The 16,738-nt window shown below is 30.0% G+C and overlaps 1 protein-coding gene across 2 annotated transcripts in view; it reads right to left on the bottom strand.

Moving 5' to 3' along the window:
- The window catches only part of LOC116772349 (ADP-ribosylation factor-like protein 4C), a 31,496-nt gene extending 14,762 nt beyond the window's left edge, over window positions 1–16,734 (bottom strand). Inside the window, exon 1 of one of the 2 annotated variants that reach the window (XM_032664513.2) lies at window positions 16,332–16,734. The gene's annotated coding sequence lies outside the window, so the exon portion shown is untranslated. The remainder of the gene's footprint in view (window positions 1–16,331) is intronic. The other variant, XM_032664512.2, reaches the window with a different exon arrangement.
- Window positions 16,735–16,738: the final 4 nt, after the last annotated feature.

The following is a 16,738-nucleotide window of genomic DNA, read 5'->3' as shown; positions in this document are numbered from 1 at the left end:
ATCCGACCTACTTACAGCAACAAGCTAATAATGTGGGTAACGCCACGGTTATGGCAGTTTCCATACAGCCAGTATTCATATGAACGAAAAAAAAAGCAGCGCGATGTGTTTCATATACCTTCATAAATCTTTTATATTGTGGTTCGGAACATGTTCTGAGAATGAATGTGATATTTAACCGGCTAATCTTTTTTTAACAGACTACAAAAAAGGTTTTTTATTCGACGTTTTATTTTTTATGAATGCCCGCGTCTTCGTTTTTGAATGCAAATAATAATTTGTTAGAGTTAGTTCTCGAGTTAGTCCCATGAAACGAAGGAGGGAGTTAGTTAAAAAGAACGAAAATATCATTTTCGACTTCATCAACTTCGTGTATCCTACATGCTTTGTATCTCTTATAAATTTCAATAATTTCATACAGTTATTCTGAATATAAAAAGCACAAAGTACTTCAAGCACTTCTTTTAAAATATATTTGTTACAACGTTCTCTAAATACGACGTCTTTTATCATTGAGAATCACAATCACGAAATGCACGAGGTTTATATAAATATATTATGTTTTATACAACAATAATAATATCCTACAGTAAAGTCACTATTTCCGAGTTGTTACTAATATTAAATCTCTTAGTTTTATTCATGTATAGTTTTTATCTGACACCTTATCATTTCTTTAGTGTGCAGACTTTCAAAATTGTACTATTGTACTGTACCTACCTTAAAAATAATAAAACACGTTTGGCGCTCTATAATAACTACGCTTTTTCTATTTAAAAATAAATCTAAAGTGTCGAATGCATTACACATACGAGGAGGGCTTAAATCACATTTCATATCTCAGTTCAATAACTCGATGAGATCACAGCTTCGAATAACATTTTAAGTTAAACAACACTAAGCTGGATGAGGTCACGCCATGTTTCTTATTATTTTTCAAGCAATTATTTATCCTGTTAGTTACATTAAAGCTTTATTCGCGTTGCACTGTTTCATTTATGTTAATAAGAAATAAATAAAAAAAGAATTAAAATATTCGTATATATGTAATCACTTCAGGGATTCAGGAAATTTTGGCGGAATAAAAGTTTTGATCATTCTGAGAAAAGTTTATTCTCATGAGAAAATTATTATTAGGTGAAAGAAAAATTTCAATAAAAGTTAGGTAAAATCGTAAAATTTTTATTCTAGATGAAGTTAGAACATAAAAATTAAATATTATAACTAAACAGTTTGTTTTGGTTATCTGAGTTTCAAGCGTCTTTCTGTTATATTAATTAAGACATTTAATTTTCAAATCAAACATAAATGTATAAAATTTACATTATTTTTTCAGACGCTTTAAGCATATATAAACATTTGGTAAAAGAGACTATATTAATAAAATATTAGAGTATTATAATTCTCATTCATTTTTAGCTAGATCTAAAGGTTTTTGTTTTATATATAGTTTTATAATATTACGTTTACAATAGTGGTGAAGACACTATAATCGTAAAAGTATTTTATCCGTTATACCAGCAAACATTGAAAGACTTTACGACTGTTATAACGATCCTATAGAATATTTGTAATATTATAAGAATAATTACTTCCATTTAAAATATAGAGCTCTTAATATAGCTACCTCGATTTAAAATCCCACCAGAAATATATATAATTAAAATTCATTCTATATTAACAGTTATAAAGGAAACTCTGAACACAGTATAGTGTAATTAGCTTTGATACAAGTCGTGTTTATGTATTTACATTAATAGCTATTGAAATAATCCATTGTTGGACATGTTTATTAACATTTAACAGGCATCCGCGCCAATGTTTGTGGAGTAAACAAATGAAAACAATCTCATCAGATATTCTATTTATTATTAAACTTATCAAAGATAAGTCGGGAGTGTATGTTCCAGAACGTATTATTTTTAAATGCGAATACGTACATTTAATGTTTTTAGACTTTATTGAATATCTCTTTATTTTAAGATCCAAAAATATAGTTTACATTCGTAATGCACAAAAAAATTATGTGACGCGAATACAAAGGAACTATAACAAGATGCTCTCTCAAGAGACTCTAAATCTCTGGATAGTCTGTGTCCTAGATAACCATTGTTTACATTTAGACTGTGGTGTTTCAAGCGTGTACCTTCTGTCTGGTCCTTTGTTTAAGGACTATTGTCTATTTTTAGTTCTTGTACAATGAATCCGATACTAACGTTGACAATGAATGATGAACGCTTCCAATTATATTCAATAAATAGCATTTTATTGCTTGACGATGATCAATTATTCTATAAATAACATTTAACAAAAAAAAAGAGAAAAATGTTGTTGCATCATATGAAATACATGTCTCTTATAAACACATTTAATTTTGTTCCCACAGTCGTTGCACGTGTTCCTGTGTCACATGTGCACTAAATCTGTGCTCAACACAGCTCCGGATGTGCAAACATCAGTACGGAAGCACCTTGTACAGCTGTTTTATTCGAAATGTGAATATATTTTTAAAATTGATATATTAGATCTGACATTCAAAGCATAACCCAAAAGCAGTAGGCATTGTATTTAATAGACGTAAGATATATTTCACTAGCTACTGCAGATGTATGAAAAGACAATTAAAATTGCAGTATTTAAATAAAGAATAACCGACCATTACTAAATGCTAGGAACGTATTACAAATGATGCTGACCTTCTAACATGTATAGGAATAAGAACCAACTGAATTTTCACACGGGACTCTTTAATTATAATAACGTTATGGATATTATGAATTATTTATTAGAATTGTGGGTTTTTTAAGAAATTATAGGTGCGTTGTTCCTATGAACGCAATGTTGCATGGAAAGTGAAAAAATCATTTGACAATTTTGATCACTAACGCTTAGTTTTTTTTGTCATTCTTCGTAGTATATTATTAGACCTCCGGCTTAGTTTTAACTCAGTATAAATTTAAAGGTAAGAACTTGAAAACAACATTATGTTTAGTATAAGATAAATAAATGAACTAATACCAAAAACAGTTGTCAGTATGTCTTACAAATAGCTAAGTTTGTATTGCTATACTAAGTTTGCATCGTCACAGACTATACGGAGTACAAACATTTTTTCATTCATGAACCTTCGCACGTTGTATTTATTGTCGGTTATTGTATGAGAAACGGCAAACGTTTCGTATGTCGTGTGACGATTCAGACCTATACTAAGCAAACAGTTTCTAAAAGTTTCCTTTTAGCTTCCTGACGTTATTTATATAAAAATAAATCTTTACTAATTATTAATTAGCAAAGATTTATATTTTTATTGCAAGAACTTAAACTGACTGGGTGACTTGTTGAAGCTATTATATTGTATTAACTTTTATTTAACGAACAAAAACTCGCAAATCATTTGGGTGATTAGATAAGGTTGCAGGTAATGTTTCCGTTTAACTTAATAATAATTAATTAATTATCCATAAAATATCTACGTGAAAAGGAATCTTTTATTATTTATAAATGGTAATTGATTACCAAGATTGTTAATATGAATTAATCTACAGAGGTTTCCAAGTCGTGGGTGTAGTGATAATGGCGATTTTGGGACGTGAACGTCTGTGGGACTTTGTAACAATAGGATAATTGTTGTCTGAATGAAATGAATTCTAAATAATCTGACAAGAATTAATCTTCTGATATATTGACTTAGAAATATGACGTGGGCTACTGGCTCTGATCGTTTATTTTTTGTCTCTGGATCTTTTCATATATATATTTGTTGTTTTGTTATCAATTTTACGATCTTCAACTGAGTAGTAAAGATAAATCATATATAAATAAAAATTATCACATATGTACTTCGAAACTATCATTTCGTTTATACGTATAATATTTGTTAAAACAAACGTTCTTACATACTTTCAGTTGCAATACTATTCTTGTTTAGTTCCTAAACTAAATTTCAATTTATATCGAAGTAACGACTTTGAACAACGTACCTATATGAAACAATATATTAGTGCATTTGATATGAAGAGATATTTAAAATTCAAATATGTTATTTGTTTATTGCAATGTGAATATCTTTAAAGTACAGTATATGCAAAAAGATTTGTGATCTTTTTATTTATTTAGGTGAGACTGCAGTTCCGTTACACTCACTATACGTCATAGATATTTTTTCCTTTAATCAGAAGATAAAAATATTGTTCTGATATCGTAATATGAAAGTTGTTGGTATTCGAAGCGTCTTAATGAAGTGTTTTAAGTGAGACATCAATGAACTTTTAAAGAGAATCTTTGTTGCCGTTAAGGTTTTAATGTAAAAATTAAAAAGTCAGAATATGGTCATGTATGTAGCATTAGTTTATATATTTTTTCATTGTAATTTTATATTTTATTTTGTTTATATTAAACATTGTAGCAGTCCCTAAATTATGTTGAACGAGTATATATAATGGAATTTAATATTTCATGGATAATATTTCTAAACATAATATGTCTGTTCATGATTGATTGGAGATTATATAGAGAAATGTAGAATATAAAAAAATATTACGTATATTTTATTATATAAACATTTGACAACAGGCCACAAATAAAATATTACTCCATAAAAACATTACTGTTTAAATATAGAATTTATAATTAAAAATATAAATTGTAATCTGATTTGTTTATTCGAGGTGAACAAAGATTTCTTCTTAAGACATGTATACTGAATCAATATTTATATATTTTATACGAACATTTTAGAACGTTATTATGTTATATTCAGTCTGCTATCAGATTATAGTCTGCGCTGCTATCAGCTACGTTGCTAATTGAATTTCTGTTTCGTTTGACGAGAAAATATGCGTTCAAAGCAGAACAATCTAGAAGCATTTGCTTTGTACCATATTTAAGCCTGGAAAACTTAGGCATACAAAAATTTATAACATCAAAATACATTCATGTTTGTACCTTATAAGATTATAAGAAATAAAATCGTAGCAATTATTAATCCAGATGTTTTAATATTTGTGGAAACTAGTAAATTTTGATTTCAAAGACGTTGGATTAACAAAAAAAAGTAGATGTATTAAAGATGATTGATTTTTGGTTTGTTTATTTAAAATAAAAAAAATATATAAATTAATTATGGTAATCGAATAATGCTACTTCTGATTTAATATTGAGGTTCATAAAATAAAGAACTATGTAATAAATAAGGCATTACGTAAGGTGGTAGGTTCTTCTGAAGATGAAAATTGTAACATTTTCCAATTCCTGAATTGGATTTTTTTAAATATAAAATGCCATTCGTTTAGCAATTGAACAGAAGAAATAAAGTAGCATAAGCGTTAAAGTGAATGGTGCAAAAAAATCAAATAACCTTATAAAAATACTTTAAACTATAATAAAATAATTAATAATCAGGTATTATAATGTATAATATTACTTCATATATTTTTTATTACCCATTAACTTCCATTCAATTAATCTTTTTCCCTCATTGTATAGAATTAATTAAGGCCAGACGAATAAAACAAATTTTAAAATAAATATCTTTATACAATATTAAGTAATTGAGAGTAATTGGTATTAATGGTGTCATTATAACATGTACAAGTCTCGGTCAGATCTGAACCGGTGTACCATAAATCCTAGCAAATAATTACGTTAGTCTATGGTGATTTAACAATGAAACATTCATGAGGGTGCAGTCAACGGAACCATAGACAAAGGGATCTCACATAAACAAAAATAAAAGAGGCTAAAATAACATACATGGCACGCACTATTTTTATACAAACTTATGTGTGTTGGCGGTAAATAAAATCTTAGTTTCGAGAGTGCGTTATTAGTACGACGCTGATTTTTTTTTAATATTATTAAATACTCGCTGGCATAATATAATGAACCCAAAAAAAAAAATTATGTGTATGTAAATCACAAATCATGTGTTTGAGTTGAAAACAATAAAACTATTGGCATATAAGTTTCGATAGACTTATAGTAGGCATACAATTAGTGATAATAAAACAAGAGGAACATTTTGTATTGCTGTACAATTGTTTAGCGTTTCACAAGTCTTTCTTATCTCAATACAACGTCAATCATGCTGGTGATAAGATAACAAGGGTACTCCAGATTATATTATCATGTAGAAAATGCGTTTTATTTAGTATATTATATACGTTGACATTACATAACTGTTTAAGTCACACATGCATTCATTTTTTTTTAATGTTTTTTTTTCTAAAATCCGCCATCGTCGACAAAAATTTGTTTTGCAGTTTCAAATGCGACACGAAATTGTAATGAAAAAACATGGAATTATAAATGATTGTAAGAAATAGGTACATTAAACATTTCTCTTTAACGAGTAAAGAATTATAATCGGTGTAGTATGACAATAGAGTACATATTAGTACAAACTTTTATCGAAATAGAAATAAATATAAGAGAGAACCATATTTCCGAAAGTGTTTTCCCTTATTTTGCATTATTCATTGTTATCGCTGTTTTTAATCTTAAATTTATGACTGGCTGCGTTATACGGAGGTGAGTAGCGGTGATTCTTGCATGGCGGCCGCACGTGCCAACCTTCCGGTCCGCCGATCATTGTGAGGAGCCCGGAAACGATATAATCTACATATACCCATCGCGTGGTATGAGGCAGTATTAGAGAACCTACATAATGTAAAGGAAAATAGAATATATATATATATTGTGTGTAATTATTAATTAATTTCAAATATACTTATTCATTGATGTATTTATAATAAATATCTACGTAATGTTTTAATGATACGTATATGTATATATAGCTCAATTTGCATTTCGCAAAACATATAGAGAATATAAATAACAGTTTTTTTTAAATATAAAAACGGGGACAAGAGTAACGATATGAAGGGGCTGTTATAACTCTTTAAATATTTAACCCATCACCAGTATTCAATGCGAATATGATATCAAAGCGATGGTTATAAGACATATTTTCCCGTGTCATATATCTAGGGATTCGTTAGTACTTTAGCTCACTCATGTAACTAATGAGATCGGCATGCCGCATATACGCATATGCGTATGAATGCATGTATAATGGTGTTGGATATTACAAGTTGAGAACATTTTTTTGTATAATTTCATAGCAATATGGCGTTTTCAACATTTACGTACTTCATATCAAAGTAATGATAATTGCATAATTCGGGTCAATGATATTATCTTTATATGTTAAAGGTTTCTTTTAAAATCTTCTCTGATTTGCTAAATATCATTTGTATTGAATTTAATATATTCTTGTTATAGTTTGAATTGTCTATATTTTATTCGTATTTCATATGGGGAATATTCAATCATACTTTATTATAGTATAAGAAAACCCTTGTGGTTAGAATTACGTCATCTATTGTTTGCACACAATGCCCATTTGTGTTTGTGTGACTCCGTCAATTATTGCGTTACAAGTACCACTTTATTAAAAAATTAAATATTTTCATCATTCCCATTATATAATTGTTAAGAAACTGACTTGTTGTTCTAATATCGTAACAATAGGTGGTCTTCAATCAGAAAAGTTAATTTAATTTGTCATTTGATAGATAATTGCTTCTATTGAATTCTTGATACGCCGTTAAATTGAATGTTATAAATGGAATTTTTATTACAAAAAAAGTTTTAATGTAAAATGTAAATACGAACCAATATATACACATGTCTAATAATAAAAACATGTTGACAAAAAATGACATATAGTTCTAGCGTTTTAATTTTTGACACATGTAAAGGTAAACGACAGTCATTTTAAAAATTCACATTTAATAATAACTTCAACAATAGCAATAATCATGTATGAGTGAACTTTTGATTATTTGCATATAATCTTATTGTTAGTATAGACGTTTATGACCTGATATAAATAAAATTTATGTTCAAAATAAACCACAAGGGTACAATGTTACGAAATGATGAATTGGCAGTACATAACAAACCTGACAGTACTTGGCAGTCATTAGCCTCGTCAAATCTTATATATACGAGGATAAAAAAAACATACATTTACGCTTTAAGTCAGCTGTCAAATAATAAACCTCGAAAACATTTGAGAGACATAATAATATTTTTTTTATACTCGGTACGTGATTTAAGAGCAAAAGTAAATTAAGTTTCAGTATATAAACAAGTAAAATTAATATATTTTATCTTTATTCTCAAGGTTATATATGGTGTTCTGATGTTATAAATGTAAATGTATTATATACAAGTTTCTGATGACTTAGAAAAAACATTAGTATGTTTAAGAAGTGGAGTAATAGTTAATTATAAGTTGTTTCTTTCATCAGGTTTTCTTATTAATAGATACAAATTAAGAAGATATATATATATGTATTTAAAATCATCGTTTAAAGTTCAGTCAAATTCGACTGACTGACGGACAAAATTTAATCAGACGATAATTCGTAATAAGCATCCTATTTTCTAGTAATTTGATGTTAAAAACAAACAGTTATGTAATATATGTTGTATATACACTGGTCTATAGATATGTATTAATTACATTAATTTGTAATAAAAATCCGCAGTGTATGCGAGAAAATCGATAAACATTGACATCAAGTGGGGTCGGTACGGAAAGTAGGTCATGGCGGGATGAAATCGTGTTTCAGGCCTACCTCATAGGATTAAAGGAAATTTTCGGATTAAGTAAAGGTGTATTTGTCATTTGGAAGCCAAATAGGAAGCGACATAAGCTTCACACATGTAAATTAAGTGCAAATTATACATTTCCTATCATAATTACTAAGACTTACCTTAAATGCCTTAGCATTTTGTATATCCTTTTATTCAAATATATATTGGATACTGTTATTATATTGTACTCTTTTCTATCAGCATTACCTACATATATTTTGCCTTCTAAATCAAAGGGTTTCTAGCAGAAATCTTCTTACGTAACTCATTGTACATTATTCTCTATTTATTGTGTGTTCTATAAATATTTTATTTAACATCCGTTTTATATTAATCGTTATCTATGACTAATTACATAATTCGCACGTGCCATCGATTTAATATCTTTACAGTGATTACGAGAGAATCGAGGAACGCAGTACGATCTCACGCTATTACGCGATGCTGCAAAAACGGCAGTTTAATGTTTGTTTGCAATTAATACTGACCTTTATTAACATGAACATAAAGAATTTTCTGGCATAACATTCTGAAGTAAGAAATTGTAACCGTTAGCAGTTCAGTGTTTTATTAGCAAAGTGTAGAAATAAACGTTCGAGATTACAATATTTTCGAAATGAAACCATATGAATATGCAAATCGGCATTGAATTTTATTTTCATAATATCCAGGCAGTGAATGTACACATGGAGTGCATGATATAAAACAGCAGTTAACAAAAATGTCTGTAAAAATAAAAAACTATAAGAGAGGTTAGCTGATTACTATAGCGTAGGGAGTTCAAAAGGAAAGTATATGTGTAGATCCCGGTCCTTAAATCGTGGGGATATCGTGATGTAAATGCCGCAGCGCATATTCCGAAATCTAAGAATTTATGCCCCGAGATAGACTGGCAACATTTGGTGCTGTCATTTAGTAGTGGGCGGGAATTTATAAATATCTACCCTCAGCGATCCCGATTTAAACAAGCTCAATGTCATGAGTCTCATTCTCAAATGTATTTTGACGTTCCGACGAAGCTTTTAGGTATTAAACTATAAATAGCCAGCTATTACTTTTTATAACAAAATTTCTGTCAGTGACGCGATTCTGGTTAAAATGATTATCTCATTATTAGTTTGTAATACGTGGGTAGAAGTTGTTTACGAAGATCACTGCAATGAAAATTTATGTCATGTACCTATTAGTTTTGTTGAAGTCTATTCACTTCTCTACCAGTTTATAATCGATCGTTCGAGAAACATTCAGTTTATATAAAGCCAATGCTTTGCAATCATGTGCCCCAAAAATAGTTGCAAGCAATTTGGTTCGAGCGGAATGCAAAGCAGTATTACAGTTTGGGAGCCACTTGAACACGTACTGCCAGCTACTTGTTTCTACTTACTACAGTCTCCTAACTCGGCCGCTTAAGACAATGGTTGGAGGAAAGCTTTCATATTTTTAGATCAATAACCTCTCATTCTAAAGCCGTTGACACATGAATGGGTAAATGATCGTGGTCGGTTTTCCTCGTGAATACCATTATCGGATTTTCACTAATCCATTGTGAAGGTTGTAAGTTGTAACCCCAATGAAATGGAGATTTTATCTTATATTTTACGAACAAGAATATACAGGATATAGATACTTTAATACAAAAATGATGTTTACTAGCGTTTTATACATTTATGTCTGCCATTTAAAAATACTTGGCATGTTATGTTTCTTACGTCAATGTTAGTTCAAACAAATAATTCAAGGTAGATTGTGTATTAGCAATTAATAAGCTAAAAATAAATAAAATGGCGATTCGCAGTGCCAGGATATTTTAATGAGGACATGTTATTTGGCGTATGGAATTGAGAAATTACATTTAATACGGGTTAGCTGGAGAAATATGGAATTTTAATTGTGGTAGCAATTACATAGAACGTAGGCCAAGAGCAAGCAAGGACATATATTCGGAATTATAGTAGTTACGAAATGACGTACGGGAATATTAGGAGCTAAAATATTCGTTATTTTAGATCGATAATAATCAGTCTTGAAGATCCTTAAAGTCATTGATTTCTTTTACAACAAATTTCTATAAGCTAATTTGATAAAATAATAAATTAACAAAATACGATTTAATCAAGGATATATAATCTGGTCTTGTCCATTTCTGTCTATATGCGATCGCAGGTGCATGACTATGAATATTAATTAACTTTTACGTTAACTGCAGGCCTTACGCTGGGTTTGCATATTTTAGGTAATGTTCGTTTGCCGTACCGCATGCAAAGGAATTGTTTTAGTCAGCTTCACTGATTAAAAGAAATAAATTTTCGAACGAAATGTAACATGAACGAAAAATACGTTTAGTTTGTGCTTTATGTACACGAAGAATCATTAAATTAGCCATTGAAAGGATCAATACTTGGAAGACTATTATGTACCGAACGTGCATCCACGGTTGAATGCCCGAACCACAGTTAACTTATATTAATTACACGGTTCTCCCATCTCAGACGTGACTGACAGGCTGATAAGTTAAACAAGGACATAGCGTCATAATTTTTTCTTGCTCATCAATTTCATGAACGTAACCTGCATAAGTATGAGAAATTAAAACTTAATAAGTTACAACATATTGCTTTTAATTTAAATTTATATGTGGTGAAGCAATTTAATTTCTAAACGCCACAGTTAATCAGTGTACCAGGGAAGCAGATGACTGTAGTATGTTTATTAATACGATAACAAGACATCTCAAGTTAGTAATGCATAGGCTTGCGATTGAGACTAATTAACGTGACTCGAGTGTTACTACTCATTCATTCTTAAAGTAGGTACGTGTTTTATAAACTCGGAATACGACGGAATATTATTTATAAAAGGTGTATATTAAAACATATTTCGTTAAGATAAACACACAGTAATCTCTAGTAAAATATAGTCTAGGTAATTGCCGTACAAACAAGAGCTTACAAAATTTTATTACTTAACAATATCTGAAGTGATTAGTACAGCTATTTTTAGTTTAAAATCCTCTAGTGACAACAAAAATATCTCTATAAGTAGGCGTGAGTGTAGGCGAGATTATTTGCTAACGGAATTGCTAAGTTGCGTTACAGAAAAACGAATGACACGCGAAAGGGAAGTAGTTTTCTTCTATAAAGAAATGTATAGAAAGTTGCTTCGGGACTAAAAATGTAAATTTAAGACAATTGTACTATTACATAATTTAGCCTTGACTTTTGCATGGTAGGAATCTCCTATGCAGAGGTATTTATGGAAGCAGTATCCTAGAGAAATTGAATTATATATGAGAAAGTAAATAGAGAAATTGAATTATATATTAAGAAGTGAAATTTCTTGGTTGCTTGGTTACTTTAGAAATAAAATACCTTATATAAGGGTAGAACGTTCTTAACTTGTTACTTTATAAGAAAAAAAAGATTCTTCAGCATAAAGGTTATATAGTGTAAATATATAACAACTCCTTAGATAAATTTTTGAATTTTGGCAGCGGATTCGATTTAAGCCTATAAGGAGTATGTGTATAACAATATTTCATTTTATTTTTATACATATAAAAATATGTTTAAGATTTAAATTGTATTTCTCAGTTCGATCTCTCATGACTGTTCAGACGCCACAGATCTCGTACGACCAAATTTGTAAGTGCTGATCAAATATTTATGATTCACGAATGGAAACGGTCCCATCTGAGTACACTAGGATTAGAGACTTTAGTCATAACAAAACAGGCGTTATATAATTTGTTTGTCAAATAAATCTTGCTAGAAATTTCATAAATTCATTTCTTACAATCTGACAGTTTATGACATAATAATATGTAAAGTAAAACTAATATTCTTCGGATTTACTACACGTGTGATGTACGTGTTACTTTGCAGCAACCGTTTAAGACTTAATATCAATAAACATCAATTTTTTATTACATTTGTTATACCATATATGCGAATTTATCGGTAGAAATTTAACGGTTTTTTTTATGTTAATTAAATTTAAACATGAAATTATTTTCTGTCCACACGTTTCTGAACGTCTCAATACGTGACCAATAGAAGTAATACAGTTACGATTCATTTGAGTTCTTAAGGTAGCGGTACATTCACAGTTGTTTTTTCAATTATTAAAAAAAAAAAATAAGTACTATGGCAAGGACGCACAGATTATTAACAATGCTGAACTATCTTGTCATAAATGTTAAGTGGCTAGAAATATATAAATATATATGTGATTTTATCAATAGGACCGTCTGCTTCTTTTTTTCTTATAATAAGCACTGCAACAATTTTTACATAATATTTTGGAACAAGGGAAGGTCTAGGCTGCTTCTATCTAAAAAAGGATTTATTATGAGGATGAACGTACCACTTACCAGCGTCAGGACAGCAAATATTTTTATAATTAATACCAAGAATTTTATTTCAATCCCACATGTCACTAACAAAGCAGAGATTCAAACAGGAATACATTCTTTAAAACTGGCGCAGTCATTTAAATAAAGAATATTATTTATGAAAAAATTTATTACAAATCTTTTAAGATTTAATAACACATAAGTAAATTCGAATTAACTATAGAAGGATGTAGACCACGAGCGTGGGTTACGTCTGCGTGGGAACAGTCTAATTTTACCATTTACTCCACTCGGTTATGGTTTAACTAAACTGAATTACGGAGAACACTAGGCTTACACGATCGTGGATTGAGATTTAAATTATAAGAAATTAAACTTACTTTCGAATACAATAAAATAATCTGTAATAATAAAACTGATTTGAGAATAATGTTTTCTGTACAGCATTCGTGGCTTTAGCTTTTAATTACAATAAGTATTATCAAGAATATTGATATTAAGAAATTTCGAAGATAAATAGTAAAATTTTTACTCTATCCCTGGAAAAATACACAGGGCAGACATAGTGTTATATATAATTACTACCTAATGTATTGTATGACGTACAAGTGTTAACTTATTACTTGTTAAGTGTCTTATCCGTACCGTTAATGTACACGTAAATGTTTTAAATGTTTACATTTACTGCTCAAAGTATTTACGTCTATATTATAAAAAAACGAATAAGCTCAAGTGGATTGTCTTTATTGTATGTTAACGAAAATATATAATTATTTCTTTAGAATTGTAATGCACATAAATATTTCGCAATGCCAAATCGATTAATTAGACGGTTCTTATTACAAAAACTTTATCAGAGGAAGACCTTGCAAAGCCTCGCGGAAGATGCCGGCTATTTTACCGTTTGCATCATACCTACAATTTTAAAAATAATATACCTGAACGAAATCAGATTAAGGCCGCGGATAACCTCAGCCGACGAATTTGATGGACATAGCGCGTGCGCAAAACATAGTAATACTGGCAAGAAATAAATTAGATTAATTAGTTTTTGATGTTAATTAATAAATATATTAAATGACACTAACATAACGAGAATTACAGGATTAGTGTAAAGAAAAAAGACATCAAATAGCAGGGATGGTCATGAATCATAGGACACTTTGGAATTCTTGTTCTCAAATCGGGTATAGGGATAAAATTTCTTTCATATGACGTAAGATACTAATGGGTATTTCCAGGTAGAAAATCAAATTAATAAGGATAAAGAAAATATATTTTAGTTTAACACGTCACTCGCTTTATTGGCAGATATTCAATGAAGATAAGATATAATGTTCTTATTATATAAGTCATATTACTTCCACGTAAAAAGTGTAATATAATTTCCCATCATTGGTGATTTGACAGATTTATCCAAAGTCATTCTAAACTTTCGCAAATTATATTAGAACATAGCTGTCTCCTCGAGTTTCCAATCATTGTAGAAAGTACGATCATATTCAGACGAAGACAATGGCATATAGTCGAGGTTTTGTCCCCCCGATTGTATGAAAGTGCATTACACTGCATCATAAGAGCTATAATTGTACATCGTATACTAAACCGTTTATTTCATCACACTTTCTTTTCATAGCACCATACACGTGATCGCATATATAAATATCAATATTGTATTTACAGCATTCTCTCAATTGTAAAATGTCCATAAAATGCGAGTGTAAAGTATAGTTTAAGGTATATGAGTGTACGAATATGTGAAAGGAGATTTATTTCAAAGCCGTTATACTCGTCTTGATTCTGCAGCGGCCAGGTGGCGAAACTGGTTCTCCTGCAGTCAGGTGTGTTTAGCAACTGGGCTTCCAGATTCATTTCACATATTCAACACCATAACATCTGGCACAAAAACATCGAAGGCCCATGATTTGAAAAGGTCCCTAATAAATAAAGATATCTGTTTCTGATATTCTTTATTTATAATTTAGGAAATAGGTGAGATGCCTATATCCAGTAATAGAATGTTTTTCATGTGATAATTCTAATTACTGCTTTATCATATAATGGGACCAGGAAGTGTTTTTACGTTTATTTGACGGCAGGGAAAGAGCTAGACTGAAGTAGTATCAGGTGATTATTAAAATAAATCACTTTGTTAAAATTTGAACATCAATCATAAACCAAAAAAACTACCCGCCGAGCTTTAGTTAAACACAATACAGACATCGTTAGAGGTCTTATTCAGAGGCTAAGCTGTTAGTCCGAGAATTTTGATTTGAAGCTTTAATAAAAATATCTATACTAGCAATTAGGCATAAATAAAATGCAATTCTCATGCCTCAGACTTCAATTGATGTAATTTATAATTATGTCAAATCTAATCAGTAATACATAATCGATAAAATTATCAGCAATTTATCATACCTCAGTTCTTTCTTTCTAAACCTAAATCTGGTTTATTGAGAAATTGTAGCTTCAAATTTAATCTGACATTCGTCTTGGGACGGTTGAAATTTATTGCTACATATCATTTTTAATATAATCATTGAAATATAACCATGATTGCCTCTGTTATTCCAATATCGTGATTTAGTCGAATCGATTGTCACATTCAATTCTAAGAAAGCGATAAGTAAAGATTTCTTCACAATATTCGTAAAATTGAGTGTAAGGTTTCTACATAGTTATAAATTTGTTGGCATCATCGTAAACACATTAAGATAAATATCGTTCTTTATTATTTGTGACACTGCTCTGTTACTTACTATACGTTTCTAATTATAGAAACGAGTTTATTTCAAAACGTGTTATGTAATTTAAATTCAAACACAAGGTCAGAATAAAAGAGGTCATGTTAAGATGACCCGGAAAAGAAAATTGAGGAAAAACATCATGAAGGTAGGGAAATGCCGGTCTTAAAACTTGTGGGTTCTTGAAGCTATTTTGGTAACGTTTATTTGAAAACTCTGTCTAGAAGCAACCACGATATTAGTTATCACGTATACATAATATATTAATACGTTTATCAAATGTATAGAAGGTACATACAACTAATTGCCTTGAGGTCTTTTAATCTTTAATTGGAATTAATTATAGTGGTTTAAGTGGCATCTTCACATGTAGTTATTGCAATTGAGTTTTATTTACAAGTGGCCGTTACTGCAATGCAAAAGTAATAGGAATAAATTTCAAATATTTTGTTATAATCTTACCAAAATATAGTAGTAGTAAATAATGTTATACCAATAATTCAATTACGTGCACTATAGAGTATAATGGTATCGACATTGCAGTGGTTTTAACCCTTTTGTTTACTTACCTAACAGGACGACTGTTTCCAGTGATTCCGGTTGGACCAATCAATATGCAACCGTGTTATAAACCGCACGGCAAGAGTTCTTCGCTACTCTCTGGGCATACACTTGATTATTGATTTGCATGCTACACTCCTCTTCAGAGATCACGACACATTTATAGTTCAACAACAAAACACAAACACCGTCCTATATGAATGGGACGATTGAGTTTCACTTGTCAATAAGCCACCGATGTACTTATCTATTAGATAAGTATCGGGCTGTAATGTGATTCGACACTCATACAAATACAGGCCAGGCACAGTAAAATATAGTATTGATTACGGTTGGATTGCATAAAACAATGGTGTACACGGCCAAAACAATACAATGAAGCGAGGCGTGCACCATACGTGCCGCCCCGCCTGCG

Source organism: Danaus plexippus, chromosome 12 (genome assembly GCF_018135715.1).
Source record: "Danaus plexippus chromosome 12, MEX_DaPlex, whole genome shotgun sequence".
Classification (NCBI taxonomy): domain Eukaryota; kingdom Metazoa; phylum Arthropoda; class Insecta; order Lepidoptera; family Nymphalidae; genus Danaus; species Danaus plexippus.
Note: the sequence above shows the minus strand (reverse complement) of the source record. Positions and strands in the feature narration are given on the sequence as shown.